This window comes from Prionailurus bengalensis, chromosome C1 (assembly GCF_016509475.1).
Source record: "Prionailurus bengalensis isolate Pbe53 chromosome C1, Fcat_Pben_1.1_paternal_pri, whole genome shotgun sequence".
NCBI classification, from domain to species: domain Eukaryota; kingdom Metazoa; phylum Chordata; class Mammalia; order Carnivora; family Felidae; genus Prionailurus; species Prionailurus bengalensis.
The window spans coordinates 103,188,872-103,205,246 of record NC_057345.1 but is presented as its reverse complement, the minus strand read 5'-3'; the positions used below and the strand labels follow the sequence as shown (position 1 = coordinate 103,205,246).

The 16,375-nt window shown below is 43.1% G+C and overlaps 1 protein-coding gene across 17 annotated transcripts in view; it reads right to left on the bottom strand.

Annotated features, from left to right (window-relative positions):
* The window catches only part of LOC122481033 (myomegalin-like), a 225,493-nt gene that overhangs the window by 192,112 nt on the left and 17,006 nt on the right, over positions 1-16,375 (bottom strand). The gene's annotated exons all lie outside the window — the stretch shown is intronic.

The window sequence follows — 16,375 nt, the reverse complement described above, 5'->3', positions numbered from 1 at the left end:
CGCGAGGGGGGGCGGGGCTCCCGCAGCCGGCGTGCGGGGGCGGGGCCGGCCCAGGTGGTGCGCCGCCCCGCCCCGCTGCGACCGCCGGACGGGCGGAGGGCTCAGGGGGCGCGGCACCAAGCCCCTCTGTCCCTCCCCCATCCCACGGAGGGGCGCTGTGAAAAAGACCGACCGACGCTCGGGAGAATTCCGAGAGAACGTCCTCTTGCGTACATGCGCACCACCCCACCCGCGGGATGAGTCCGGAGCCAGAGCTGGAGTCTGGGAAGGTTTGAGGTGCCGTCCTGGCTGAACGCAGGTGCGCACACTAGACGCTCAGGGGACGCGATGTGACTTTCCTAGAGATCTGACATGTCAGTCTCCCCATCAGTCTGCGGACAGGAACTTCCTCAGACAGGGAACCATCCTGACGAAACCTTGCAGCCTTATTTGCTGCCTCCAACGCATTCATCTCCAGATTTTATAATATTCTACCTCTTCAGCTTTCAGTTTCTCAAGCACGGAGGCGACTGGGCTCTACCACTAGCTCCAAAGGGGAAGAGGGTTCCTGAACTTCCCAGAACACTAGACAAGCTTCAAGACAGTAGCCGATGGGACCTTGATTCTCCTCCTTAACCGTTCTAAGATCATGGAAAAGGGCCCTTCGGTGATGGCACTGCCTGAGACTTTGTACTATCTATTTATGTAATGAGGTTTAAACAAGTCAGACATGCTATAATTAAAGGGCTTACAGCCCCGAAGCTCCTTTTTAGCTCTAAATAAAACCTTTTTATTAAGTGACATAATCGCCGTTATTCTTAGCACTACCAATGACCTTTTTTTTTTATTTGCAGAAAGCTTTTATGTAGTAATGTTGATTTAGTTACATTTATTTCACAGATAATACAGTTGAGACCCAAAAAAGCTCAAAGTCTCTGCTAAGGCAGGTCTTTTCCATGGTGTGGCCCGAGACACTTACTCTCTGAATTTTTGGAAATATGGCCAAAGAGAGGTCTCTACAACGAATTGATTGTCTACAATGAATTGATCCTAGGAGTTTACTCAGGAAGGGCCCCGGCATGTCTGGGAATTGGTGAGACTGTGCAGAGCCTGTATTCTTGGGGCAAACTGTCATCCTGCCTCCTATGTTTTGGATTAGTTCGCTTAATTATCAGCACAGAATAGGGGTTGGGAGGGCAGGATAACAGTAAGACATCTGAGGGTTTAGAGGAACCATCTAAAAAGGCCCCTGACCTAGAATCCCCTAACCCCAACACTTAACTTGGACCTAAGGCCACACCTGCTCCTGAGCTTAGAATGCTTCCAGGAAACATTTTAAGGCCTAGTTTGACCAGTGACAAGACTTACAGGCCACCTGTCCTGAAAAGAATCTCCTGCTGCAAACAAACCAAACACAAAAGGATGAGGAGAGTCAGATTTCCATCCTCCATAGCAAAGTTGGGGCTATATTTAGTTTTGTCTCAAGTCAAATTATGGGCTACTGAGTTTGGAGAGGAACTGTATCTACAGCAAGACATATGCTGCATTCAGGAAGTGACAGCATTAACTAGATGAATGGTGGAGTCTCAGAAGTGAGGCGAGAAAATATGCTAGTTTAATTTTTAAAGGCTGGGCTTACAAAGTTCACAACGCATGCATGGTCAAACAGTTGAAAAATACAAAACAAGTATGTAGAAAGTAAACTACCCATAATACCCAGAGATAATCAATGTTAAACATTTGTTGGAATTTCTTTCTAGGCTTCCCCCCACCCCAGGCTTTTTAAAATTATCTTTTAATTCAAATCACTGACTCTCTCTTACATACCCAGGAGCATATTCTTGAAAAGAGAGGTTTCATTGTTTTTTTTAGGATTACATTTATTGCCAGAAGAACAAAGTTTTTGTGTTAGATTGTAAGCAAAAAATATTCACCCACATACCCACTCTGCCAACACAACTGTTTAAATTTCTCTACATTCCCTCTAGTCATTATCTGCACATATTACATATCTATTTCTATAGCTTTAATCACAGCCTAGATGTAAACTTATGTCCCACTTTTCTCACTTGTTAGATATTGTCCATGTTGCTAGAGTCTGTTTATATATTTATTATTCTAATGATTATATAATGTCAATAGAACTATAGTTTGCTTAATAATTTTCTGTTACAGCATAGTTACGCTGTTTCTAATATTAGATTCTTATAAAGAATGCCTGAATGGAATTTTTATGCCTCCATCATTTCATTCTTTTGAATTATTTCCCTAGGATAACTTCTTTTTTTTTTTTTTAATTTTTTTTTCAACGTTTTTTATTTTAGGGACAGAGAGAGACAGAGCATGAACGGGGGAGGGGCAGAGAGAGAGGGAGACACAGAATCCGAAACAGGCTCCAGGCTCCGAGCGATCAGCCCAGAGCCTGACGCGGGACTCGAACTCACGGAGCGCAAGATCGTGACCTGGGTGAAGTCGGACGCTTAACCGACTGCGCCACCCAGGCGCCCCTCCCTAGGATAATTTCTTAAGGCATAAGAATGTTAGGATAAAAGCACTTTCTAGGGTTGCCTGGCTGGCTCAGTCAGCAGAGCTTTTTTTTTTTTTTTAATTTTTTTTCAGTGTTTATGTATTTTTGAGAGAGAGAGAGAGACAGAATGCGAGTGGTGGAGGGGGCAGAGAGAGAGGGAGACACAGAATCTGAAGCAGGCTCCAGGCTCTGAGCTGTCAGCACAGAGCCTGACAAAGGGCTCTAACTCACGAACTTCGAAACCATGACCTGAGGAGAAGTCGGACGCTTAACCAACTGAGCCACCCAGGCACCCGAAGAGCTTTTAACTCTTGATCTTGGAATTGTAAGTTCATGCCCCACGTTGGGTTGTAGAGATTACTTTAAAAAAAAAATCTTTAAAAAAGAAAAAAGGAATTTCTAATTTTATCATCTTACAGTTCCTGAACAACACTAGGATTTATCATTTTAATTGTTCTCTTTAATAGATAAGACATTATTGGGACACCTGGGTGGCTCAGTAGGTTAAGCATCCAACTTCAGCTCAGGTCATGATCTCGCAGTCCATGAGTTTGAGCCCCGCATGGGGATCTGTGCTGCCAGCTCAGAGCCTGGAGTCTGCTTCAGAGTCTGTGTCTCCCTCTCTCTCTGCCCCTCCCCTGCTCATACTCTGTCTCACTCTGTCTCTTAAAAATAAAATCATATATTTTTTAAAATAAACAAATAGATAAGACATTATTTAACAGTTATATTTTAGGTATGTATCTATGGCTATTTATTTTTTTATGTTTTTTATAATATTTATCTAATGATTTAGAGAGAATGTGTGTGAGCAGGGGAGGGGCAGAGAGAGAGGGAGAGAGAGAGAATTCCAAGCAGGCTCTACACTGTCAGTGCAGAGCCAGATCTGGGGCTCAAACCCATGAATTGTGAGATCATGACCTGAGCAGAGACCAAGAGTTGGAGGCTTAACTGACCGAGCCACCCAGGCACTCTTATGCCTACCTATTTAGATAATATATAAATAATTAAACGTCATCTCATTTTACCTTATATTTCTTTACTTTATATTTTATGTTCACCTGAGTCCTCACAGAGACAGGGAGGTGCCTCGCTGAGCCCACCATCTGGCAGTGCCAGGCACATGAATGAGGCAGTCTCGGACCCTCGAGGTCAGTCCCATCATCTACTGGGCCTAACTGAGCAGCACCAGTTGTGGTTCTGTGGAGTGTAAGTATAGCTGAATGCAGGCAGGCCCATCAGGTGACCCACCTCCAAATATCCATAGGCCCTAACTGACCAGTGGGCTACTTACAACCAGGCACAGCTACCAAAAAAGGGAAAATTCTATATATCACCATAATGCCTTATCTTCCCCCACCCTCCACCCCCAACCCCTCCCCCCACCCCCAACCCCTCCCCCCATCCCTCAACCCCTCCCCCCACCCCCCCATGGGCCCCCAAAGCCTCACAGCAGGCAGCCTCTCCTCTGCTGTCCTGCCAGTCACTCCCTTGTGGTGCATTCAGTACATTTCTGTCTCTTTTGTTCTGCCTCAGGTGAACTCTTCCACCTTCTGGCTTCCACCTGATTTCATTGCCCTACATTTGGGGGTTCCATCCAATTGGGAGACACCTCATTTAGGCACCACAGGAACTGCTGGAGAGACTGGACAGTGAAGAAAATATTATTAGGTGCTAAAAAAAAAATGCCCTGTGTTATGTCATGACAGAAATAAATAAATAAATAAGTTTATTTATATATTAAGGTGTATTTATTTATTTTTGAGAGAGAGAGAGGGAGGGGCAGAGAGAGATGAGAGAGAAATCCCAAACAGGATCCGCACTGTCAGTGCTGAGCCCGACTCGGGACTCGAACCCACGAACCATGAGATCATGACCTCAGCCAAAATCAAGACTCAGACAGTTCACTGACCGAGCCAACCAGGTGCCCCTGTCATGGCAGAAATTTAGTAAAACCATTACCAGTTGAGAATGTGGAAAATAGACAATATTCCTAATGAATGGGTAGGTCTGGCAAAGGAAATTTTTAGATAGAATTTCAAGTGATAACTGGTTTCTTTTAACCACATATGACAAGGTATGGATAGAAAAAGGTGGGTTAAAAAAAAAAAAAAGAACCATGCCCTTTGTAAGCAGAATTTAGAGGAAATATAAAGAACCAGGACTTACTAGGCTCAAAAGTCAAACTGCCTGTCATTTCAATCTCTCTAGACAGCAAAAGCTTTCAAATTAAAAAGTAGTTTCAGGGCAAAAATCAAGTCCAAGATATGACTGTTAGACTCGTGGTTCATACCTCAAAAGATTTAAGGTGGTGCCTCATATACCATTTCAATTTAACAAAAAGGCCGATAAGAATCTTGAGGGTGGGGGACCCTGGCTCAGTCGGCTGAGTGTCTGACTTCAGCTCAGGTCATGATCTCTTGGGGGTTCGTGAATTTGAGCCCTGTATCAGGCTTGCTGCTCTCAGCACAGAGCTGCTTCAGACCCTCCGTCCCCTTGCTCTGTGTCCCTGTGTCCTCATGCTCTCTTTCAAAAATGAATACACATAAAAAAAAAAAGAATCTTGAGGGTGTGCCTCAAGCTTGTAAGAATTTTAAGGGCCCATTCTCCCACGGCAGCTTCGTAGGTAGCCCAAGGAAGAGAAGAGCTTGCTTTGGAATGAAATGTGGGTATAGCTTTTGTCTAGAGGAGTTGCTTATAATTAGCACAAAAGATGCACTCAAAGTTTTTAAGTGAATTGTACCAGCACAGCCTGAAAGGGATTAGGACAGTACATAATGAAAAGGTGCCTTTGGACCCTCCAGCTGTCAAAGAGAGCAAGCAAGCTGAGAAAGTTACCCAACTGCAAAAAAGGACCATTTCTTACAGAAAAAGAAGAATGGTTCAAAGAATTGGAACCAAGAGCCCAGAGGGCAGACCAAGAGGTCTTCAGATCAACAGGAATGGAACTCAAGCAGCTATACACCCCAGGAACCTCATCTTCACCTGAACTTGATTTGTATGGTAAAATTTTGGACTTTCGAGCTGATACAGTAAATGTTATGCAATTTTGGGGGAATTTGGAAGGGAGGGACTTATGCATGTGGCAACACTTGTGGCCAAAGGATGCAGGAATGTGGTGGAGTAAAGATGGCTGAAAATACTTTGCTACTTTTCCCGTTAAGAAATGGGGTCTAGGGGCACCTGGGTGGCTCAGTCAGTTGTGCCACCGACTTCGGCTCAGGTCATGATCTCACGGTTCATGAGTTTGAGCCCCACATCGGGCTCTCTGCTGTCAGCCTGTCAGTACAGAGCCTGCTTTGGATCTTCTGTCCCCCATCTCTCTGCCCCTCCCCTACTTGGGTTCTCCCAAAAATAAGTAAATATTTTTTAAAAAGAGGTGGGGTCTAATTCTCCTCCCCTTGAATCTGGGATGGTTTTAGTGAATTGTTTGACCAATAGAATGTGGTGCTAGGTCATAAGTGCTGAGGTTGGGTAATAGGAGGTCTTGCAGCCTCTGCCTGAGCCTCTTGTTATTCTAAGCTGCCGTAACCAAGTCTGACTACTTGGTGGAGCCACCATGTAGTGAGGCTCTGAGACCACATGTGAAACATCATCCAGCAGCCCCCAAGAAGGCATCGGGCATCAGGCATCAGGCATCACTCACATCCCACACCTGACGTCAGTGAAGTTGTTCTGGGACCTTCAGAGAGACCTGGTCAATGCCACATGGTACAGCTGAGACTTGTTCAAATTCCTGACCCACAAAATCAAAAGATCTAATAAAACGGCTGTTGTTTCAAGCCACAAAGTTTTGAAATACACCGCTATGCAGAAATAGATGACTGGAACAATGCCTTAAAATGTGCATAATAATCCTGATACATTATTCACTCATTCATTCAAAAATCACTGAGAACCACTGTGCGTCAAGCACTATTCTGCATACTAGGGGCATAGCAGTAAAACAAACAAACAAACAAGACCCTGTTTTCATGGAGTTTACAGTCTACTGGTATAGACAGACAATAAAGAAAGCAGTATCTCCAATATGCCAGATGCTGATAGGTGTGACGAGGAGAAACCAAGCTGTGTTAAGAGAGCATCCCAGCAAGGCAACCTTCTTTTATAAATGAGGAAATGGTGCCTCAGAGATATTGACAGGCAGGTAAGAAGCAGGTTCCCAGGTATAAGAAAATTGGAGCTTTCATGTGGTGAAAAACTGTCCAACTGAGTTCATAAATTCAGATCTGTTATCTGTATTGGGAGTGAAACAGAGCAACCTAAGTGGGCAGAACTGAAGCTTGGATGGATGTGCCTGGTTTCCCAGACCATGCAAGTAACCTGGAGAGAAGAGGGTGTATGTATATGAATTGCAAGATCTGCCCTTCTGGAGTGGGGCAGGGGCCAGGGGATGTGTGAGTCTAGGACCATACATGGTCGGCAAAGCGGCAGCTGTGCCTCAGAGCAACAGAGATCAGTACTAGGAGCGGTTTATGAGAGCCTGGGAAACAACCCCTGAGATTAGCAGAAATACTTGTGTGGGGTCCGGGGGAATTTGTGAAAGACTCCATTTCCTAAAGGAACAGGTGGGAGTTCAGAGGTAGCTAATGTTCATGGGACTTCATTTATTCCCACGAGCTGATAAAATTCAGGCAATTTGATTACTCTAGTTTGTTCAATTCAACATTAGTTCGACAAACATGTACTGAGCATATGCTAGGCATGGTGCTATGTTTTTAAAATCCAGTGAGGGAAATTAGTCAGTCATTCATCAAACAATAATACAGATCAGATTGTGTGAAGTGCTGCAATAATGGTACGAAGAGGAATTTAAAGGAGGAGGTGAATGGGGCATGTGGTGGCTCGCTTGGTTAAGCGTCTGCCTCTTGATTTTGGCTCAGGTCACGATCTCACCATTTCTGGAATCAAGCCCCCTGTCAAGCCCTATGTCAAGCCCTGCCTTGGGCTCTGTGCTGACAGCACGGAGCCTGCTTGGGATTCTCTCTCCCCCTCTCTCTCTGCCCCTCAAAAATAAATAAATAAACTTAAAAAAAAAGATAAAGGAGGGGGTTATTAATTAAATTCAACTAGAGGAGGTTTCATAAGGAAGGTAGCATCTGAGTAGAGTCCTGAAGGATGATAGTCATACAGAACTTTGTCATGTATTAGGACTGCAAAATATAGTGCTTTTATTTAAAAATTTCAATTTTCCCTGGTAGAAGGAAAAATGTTCCCAATCTTCTCTGAATGACTATTTAGAGTCCCATTCATCTGGAAGAGCCTCATAGCATTGCCAGAGGCACTGACGGGCATTACAACAGAGTAGTTTTGATTACTGGCCCTAGAATCAGAGAGATTTAAAAATCTCCCCTCCCCCACCAATTTCCAGCCCTGTGATTTTGACAAGTTAAACTTTAGGAAGCTTTAGCTTCCTCATCCGTAAAATAAGGTTAAATATAATAACTACCTAATAGGGTAGTTGTGAGACCAAGAGGAGATAATATATGAAAAGTGTTTAATTCATTGCTCAGCACATTTTAAGCATTCAATAAATCATATCTATTTTTTTATTAATGTTTGCATACCAGGCAGGATTCCAACCCTGTATAGAAGTTGTGAATTTTAATTTCAGTACCGCTCCAAACTGCACTCTAGGGCTATGCTAGTGACCCAGATTTTCCATTTCCTAGCTCTCTGATTTATCATATGAGACCAAATTACTGGCAAAGAAGCTGAATAAACTGGTTTTCCTCACTTCCTGGCTGGGGTTTAAGGGGGGAGAAAAGTGGGTATTTCCTCCATCTTGTTTTCCTCCTTTTGTCTCCCACCCTCCTCCCCCTTTCTTGAGGACTGTGTGCGTGTGTGTGTGTGTGTGTGTGTGTTTATTCAGACCCATCTCCTTCACTAACTAGCCCTGTCTGTCAGCTGTAACAAAAACCACAAGGAAAGAAATTATGACCAAGCCTTCAGACAGCTGGTGGTAATTTACTCATACAATCCCCCTCATTCTCTCAACACCCACTATTTATGTGTATCTGATGCTGGGGGAGGGGGAATCATGCAAGAAATGTGGTATGCAAATTTCTAGGAAGAGGGTTGGAACAGTGTGGAGAGACTTGTGTGAATTACATGGATAACTCTCCTTGCTTTGAACATAGATATTGGGTCTTAAAATTTAAAGGGACTGATGTGAGTGTTAATAAATAAATTTCTGGAACTAGAAACAACACTAGAATAAATTTACAAACAGTTTCCAAGGCATTCATGACAATTGCACCATTACTAAAGCTTGAGTCATTTTCCAGGAAATGGACAAGCACTTCCAGTCCAAGGCCAAGGAGCACGTATCAGGCAATCCAGACCGCTTTCAAGCCCCCTAGAGATAACAATGAAGCACAGCACCTGATCTGGTTTGGAGCTTGGGTTACATTCTGAATTAGAAAACATATTACTTAGAAGAAGGCAGCCATGGGGCGCCTGGGTGGCTCAGTTGGTTTAATCCCACAGTTTGTGAGTTTGAGCCCGGTGTCAGGCTCTATGCTGACAGCTGAGAACCTGGACCCTGCTTCAGATTCTGTGTCTCCCTCTCTCCCTGCACCTCCCCCACGTGTGCTCAGTCTCTCTCTCTTTCTCTCAAAAGTATAAATAAACATTAAGAGGAAAAAAGAAGACAGACATGCAGCTATGGTCTCTGCCTTTGTTTCCTATATCATGCCACCTACTAGTCTGTCCTCAGACCAACCAAGATGGATTTCTCTGGATTTAAAATTCTGGCAGATACTGACAATCCCTGGTGTACTGTTTGCCCCATAGATTGGACCTAAGGATATATAGATATTATACATAAAGTTTTAAAAATCCAGTGTTCTGCTTCATAGATATATGTATATATTTTATATATACATAGATGTACATATATATTTAGAATGTAAATTTGTTTTTAAAACATTGCATTTTGAAAAAAATGTAAAAATTTTAAACACACCAAAAACCTGCAAAATAGTACACATTAACAGGGATTCGTAAATCCTTCAGTTGATTTACGAATCCCTGTTAACATTTTGTCACATTTGTTTTTGTCTCTCTCTCTCTCTCTCTCTCTCTACACCCCCTCCCCCACCCCACACACAATTATTGATGAACCATTTGAAAGTAAGATGCAGACTCTTCACTTCTATATTTCAGTGCCCATCTCCTAAGAGTAATTGAAATTATGAAATTATTGTCATTATGTGAAAGTATATATCATGTCTCCCAGGCCTGCTTTTATCACTATTAAACAAAATCTGAAGTATTTGCATTGAATTACTCAACTAATATCAGGAGGTATCTGCGGTAGATCTTTGGCTCAAATCTGCACAACTAATGAGGCTTATCAAATTAATCACCCCAGGACAAAGGTAAATATACAACAAAGATAAATTCACTCTTCTACACTTAAAATTACTGGAAGCCAATTTCTTGTCAGTTTAGAACAGCTGTTTTGTCCTGTCTTCCAGCTGGCAAGGATTCATACATTTTGACATAGAGCCTCAGAAAGCCTCACACAATCAAGAAAAAATTTTAATGAGAAAAATTCCTCATGCATATATTCACTTTTGTCTTAATTTCTATTTTAGCATAGAAGAAGCCAAAATGCTGAGCTGTGGAGTTCAATATCAAACATCTGGCAATCCTAGACAAAAAATTAGCATACTGCAACAGTCTTTCACCCTTGTAAAGTTCAAGGGAGTATAGATGCTGTAAGAGTTAACAAGCCCATTCTAGATCACAACAGTTCAGGAAAATAAAAAACACAATTAACCACTATGATTCATTTCACCTAAAAGATTCAGTAATCAAGATATCAAATGATATCTTAGCGCAATATTTCCAAAAAACAAAATTAGTGCAGAAAAATCCATGGTGAACAAAATATCAAAATTTTATTTTATTTATTATTTTCTTTTTTTTTTAATTTTTTTCAACGTTTTTTATTTATTTTTGGGACAGAGAGAGACAGAGCATGAACGGGGGAGGGGCAGAGAGAGAGGGAGACACAGAATCCGAAACAGGCTCCAGGCTCTGAGCCATCAGCCCAGAGCCTGACGCTGGGCTCGAACTCACAGACCGCGAGATCGTGACCTGGCTGAAGTCGGACGCTTAACTGACTGCGCCACCCAGGCGCCCCTTATTTATTATTTTCTTAAAGTTTATTTATTTTTGAGAGAGACAGAGTGTGAATGGGGGAGGGGCAGAGAGAGAGGGAGACACAATCTGAAGCAGGCTCCAGGCTCCGAGCTGTCAGCACAGAGTCCAACGCGGGGCTCGAACTCACGAACTGTGAGATCATGACCTGAGCCAAAGTCGGACGCTTAACCGACTGAGCCACCCAGGCACCCCAAAATACCAAAATTTTAAACAAAGGCAGGATCTGCCCCTGCGTTTGCAAGATCTTGAGAGTGAATGCCTTACTTGCCCTCTGGTTAGGGCCCTGGTTTTTCATCCCAGATGATGTGACAAGAGCCCAACCTTTCGATGCCTCTTCACTGGTAATCTCAAGTGCTAGGTTCTGCTGACCTTGTTGGCAGCAGCGCTCTGTGCATCATGAACTACCAGACATCAGGTAGCTCCAGTACAACACCACAAGGCAAAAGTGACTATCCAGCCTCCTTCCCTAACAGTTAAGTCTCAAGGGCAAGTTCCTGTGATTTACAAGGCATTAGGGAGATGGTGGAACAGGGTAGGAAAGGGAGATAGTTAAAGAGGGTGCAAAGAACAATTTATCTTATGAATTGCTGCTAATGCAGTTTAACTAGAATGTAAATTGTCAAGAATCTGCCCTTTTAAGAAAACCCTGAGCCCCATTCTCAGTTTGAGGCACCTACCCACTCAACTCAAAAATGAAGTCTGCTTCACCTTGAGTCTTCCCGTCACATGGACTACAGATGGTTCTGGAAATCAAAGTAGCCATGCTACATCCTCCACGCAGGTTCCACTGAGTTCAAGCTGCTTAGGAAACTTCACCAGACTGGGGCCTCTCCTTTGGCAAGAGATGCCCATCCCCAAGATGGAACCCTAACCTGATCTTGTGCCAGTGCAAACAAACCACCTAGAGGTGCCCCCTGCTGGCAGGACCTATGTTACAGAACCAGGCTCACAGACTGTAGCTTGGCCCTTCGATGGATCATCAATGCTCCAGGTGCTCAGTCACTGACACTACCCCATAGGGTCTTACACCTGACCTGCATCACTCATGTGTGCTACTTACCAGTCTGTCTGCAGGTACCAGGCATTTGCATATCCCTTTAGGTGACTTGCCTGGCTCCTAGAGATACCCTAGGCCTACCTATATCTGCCTCACAGGGACAGCCTGCCTCTCTAATCTTGGGTCCTTTGTGCCACTTTTTTTTTTAACCTACCCTCGGGACAGGAAATGGGAATCACAGCTCAAAACCTCATCCTGAAGAGGTGAACCGTTTGCCAGGCTCTTGACAGTCCCTTCACCTCGGGCCAGACTCCGCTTCCTGTTTCCTTGTATTGAAGTAGAACGCAGGGCCCAGTCCGATTGAAAGCAGGGCCCCAGTTGTCTCGCTCAGTTTCTGACACCTTTATTTTCAGGAATTGCGCCTTCTTTCCAGTCTCCCTTGACCAATTTCTGCCTGGGAGACTAGGACAGACCAAATCCTGAGGAGATGGGATAAAGGGAAGGGAAGTCCTGGGGGCCAGCTGAGACAGAAGGGAGGTAAGATACATGAAAGCCTTAAAATTCACAAAAAGCTTATGGTTTCACTGAAACAAGGAAAAGAGAAAAAAGTTGCAGCCATTGAAGAGCTAAAGCTGAAGGCTGAGAAAAAGCCATCCCTGTGTCAAACTAGAAGAGTAAATAGAGGGTATAAAATTTTGAATCAAAGTTCAGCATCACCATTGAGCCAAATCCATCATTTGGCTTCAGCTTTAGAAAACCCAATAGCTGGATGCTGACTCCATATTGTTTCTTACAACTCTCACCTTGTGCTTGTGTGGGCACCATCACATCTAATCAGCATGACAAGCCAGTGATACAAATAGAGTGTGCCCCTTAGATTTTTGTTAATATCTGAATATTCACTCTCAAATACAGGCAAGTTTTCTAGATATAATTTGGAGCGAAAATCTCCTTATATGTTTTACGTGTTGAAATTCTGTTAATCCTTCAGAGTATAAAAGTTTAATTATTACTTCAAGAGTGAAATGATGCAATACTGAAAAATAATTATGAAAGCTATTTGTTTAAAAATCAACAGTTATTCTTATTAGTAACATAAGTAGTTTTATTAATAATGTAAGTAATGTTATTAATAGTTATTTTAATGGCATATATGCCCCCAGTTTCTGGCTCTACCAAGCCCTGGCCAGTATGAGGGCAGCTCTGTTAATTTATATTAGAAACATACTCTCATTTGGTGGCAAGTGCTGTTACACGGTCCTATGTCAGAAAGACAATGGATACAGCAACTAGGATCTTTTCTCGGGCCAGCTTTAGTAAATGAATAGTGGTTAGGAACCGTCACTGGAAACCCTATATACAAGGTGGTCTCCCAGTAGGTTATTGAAGGCAGAGATTTCCAACCAGTGTACCTCTTGTGCTGCAAACAGACTACATTGTCCAGAAATTGATCCCTCAACCCTTAAGGCATCCAGGAAGATAGCTAGAGCCAGTCACTGCCAGCAATGTCTTCCAGGATGCTTGCTGACTGAGCAAGTAGAGTCCATATTATTCTATGGATACAGATGGAAATAGTTTGACATGGTCTTTGGCCTCAGCTCTGGTTCCACTCCTCCTTGCTTTTTGTGCTTGGTTTGTGTATTAGCCTCATTCCAAAAGGAAGGAAAGGAATAAATTCTGGTGCTCCTCTAATTTCCAGGAGTTTCTGTAATGGATGTAAACGGTGGTAGGCGGTGTCTAAGATAGCCCTCAGTGATCCCTGGTAATCACATTCTTGGTATTGGAAAGAGACTTACTTGGAAAGTCTTGGTATTGGAAAGGGATTGGCTCATGCAATTGTGGAGGCTGAGAAGTCCTAGTATCTGCTGTATAGGAGGTGGAGACCCAGGAAAGCTGATGTTGTAGTTCTCAGGACCAGAGGACCCATGGGATAAATCTCAGTCTGAGGTTAGAAGACGGATGTCCCAGCTCATGCACTCAGGCAGGGGGAGCAAATTCTCCCTTCCTCTTTGTGTTCTATTTAGGCGCTCAATGGATTTGATGGCGCCCAACTACACAGGGGAGGGCAATCTGCTTTACTCCATCTGCCAATTCCAACTGCTAATCTCATCTGGAAACATCTTTATAGACTCACACAGAAGTAATGTTTAGCCAAATATCTGGGTATCCTGTGATCCAGTCAAGTTGACACACACAATTTCATCACAGCCACTAAGTTTTGGGGTAATTGGCTATGCAGCAATAGGCAACTGATACACAGACTCCTAAACTTCCCCCCAATCCAAGGTGATGTAGAGTTAGAGACCCAGGCCTCCCATTCACAAAGAAGCTATTATTCTCTTTTCAGGAAATAAAGACACTGAATTTGGAGCACTTATTTAAGGCTGCACAATAGGACCTGGATTTATGATCAACATTATGGGGGGGGGGGCAATAAATAGCGCTTTTGTAAGACCATCCTGTAAAATACGTTGCCTAAGCATTCTGTCTCCAGAATGTGCTTTTAATTACTACCAAGAACATTTCTTTTCTTTTGGAAGGTATGCACAATCCATGAAAATCTTTCTTGTTAAGATTATAATAAAGCTGCACGTTTTAGTTGCAATATTTCGTTGGAGATTCTAAAGTCAAGATTTACACAGCAATGAGGCAAAAATATGTTATAGATTTGATTATTATGGAGATGAGAAGGATGCTAAAATATGGTATTGTTTCTCTTTGTACACTAAGGTCACTTGTTCATGTTAACATTTTTTATTGGTTCCCCTTTCTCTGAGCTAGTGTTGTATGGTCGAATGTAAGTGTGCATTGAGCACACACACAGTGGACAAAATCCCCCATTCTGTGAATTTTTCATGTGCCTATTGTTCTGGGCAGTGAGCCCAGCTTGCTTTAAGTATTTGTTATTTGAATAGTGTCCCAGATTCTCCTTTGAAATGTACAATTCACCCATTTTTATTAACCCGAATATGGAACCATCTGATGGTTTTTTGATAGATTTTTCAGTCACATCCAGGTAAACGTCTTTTTGTTTTAAATAAGTCATTCATTTCTCTGTGCTTTCAGGACTTATGCTGTATGAATTAGAAAGCAAATCCTCACAAGGTTAAATTTTAATAATGGAGTTTATTATTTTAAAACAAGTGGCATTTTACACTTGTTATGCAAATTTTGAGACCAGACCATTTTTGTTAAAGCTCTATCAAAGGATTTTTGTTATTGCTTTGATTTTTTTAAGTTAATTTATTTTGAGAGAGAGAGCATGAGCAGGGCAGGGGCAGAGAGAGAGGGAGACAGAGAGAATCCCAAGCAGGCTCCACACCCTGTGCTGAGCCCTACGCGGGTCTCGATCTCACAACCATGGGATCATGACCTGAGCAGAAATCAAGAGTTAGACACAACCACGTGGGCTACCCAGCTGCCCCTGTTTTGATTTTTTTAATTTTATTTATTTTAATGTTTATTTTTTTTTTTAATTTTTTTTTAACGTTTATTTATTTTTGAGACAGAGAGAGACAAAGCATGAACGGGAGAGGGTCAGGGAGAGGGAGACACAGAATCTGAAACAGGCTCCAGGCTCTGAGCTGTCAGCACAGAGCCTGACGCGGGGCTCGAACTCACGGACCGCGAGATCATGACCTGAGCCGAAGTCGGCCGCTTAACCGACTAAGCCACCCAGGCGCCCCAATGTTTATTTATTTTTGAGAGTGAGAGAGAGAGAGAGAGAGAGACAGAGAGAGAGAGAGAGAGAGAGAGAGCTTGAGTGGGGGAGGGGCAGAGAGAGAGGGAGACTTGGAAGTAGGCTCCAGGCTCCAAGCTGTCAGTACAGAGCCTGATGCAGGGCAAACCCATGAACCGTGAGATCATGACCTGAGCTGAAGTCAGACGCTTAACCCACTGAGCCACTCAGGTGCCCCGATTTGTTTTTTAAGGAAGAGAAAATCTAGGGTCACTGAAAAGAAACATTTTAAAAGCAAGCTGAACAAAAGTAATTACTTGTATGCACATGAAATACAGTTAGCACCTGCCAATCAAGCCCCACTTGTACCATTTCATAACTGTGTTATCGTGTCACATTATTTAACCTTTCTATAAAAATGGGGATAATACTACCTTTCTCAAAGAATTGTAGTGAGGATTAAATGAGATTGTGTGTGTAAATTGCTTAAACTGTGGCTTGGCATGTAGCAAGTGCCCCCTAATAATTGTTAATAACGCACATTACACATGCAGTAGCGATCACAATGACAATGATACTGCGGTTGCCATGCATGTCAGTGATCAGGATCTAAACTGCAGAATTCTGTTTGGAACTCCTGTGGGATCTAGTACAAATCCCCTTTATTTGTGAGGCTCTCCATCTGGTTATCATCTGCAACTCTCTGTTAAGATACTTGTTGATAGTACCCAGGGTCCTCCCTGTTGGAGAGGTGATGTCTTACATCACCTGACCACCACCACCCCCATCATGAGTGGGGAGAAAACTTCAGCCTGGCGTTTCAAATGCAGCTTAGTACAGTGAAGTCCTGTTTCTCCATCTCAGTTATTTTCTCTTCTGATTTCATTTTCAGCATCTGCAAGGCAGTGAGTTATCTGCCAGCAGGCCCTACGCTCTGAGGCCCACATGCATTAGCACAGAGGCTGCGTCTTTTAGGAGGCCCCTGAAGAATCCCGTTTGAGTCCAGTGCCTATCCCTGAAC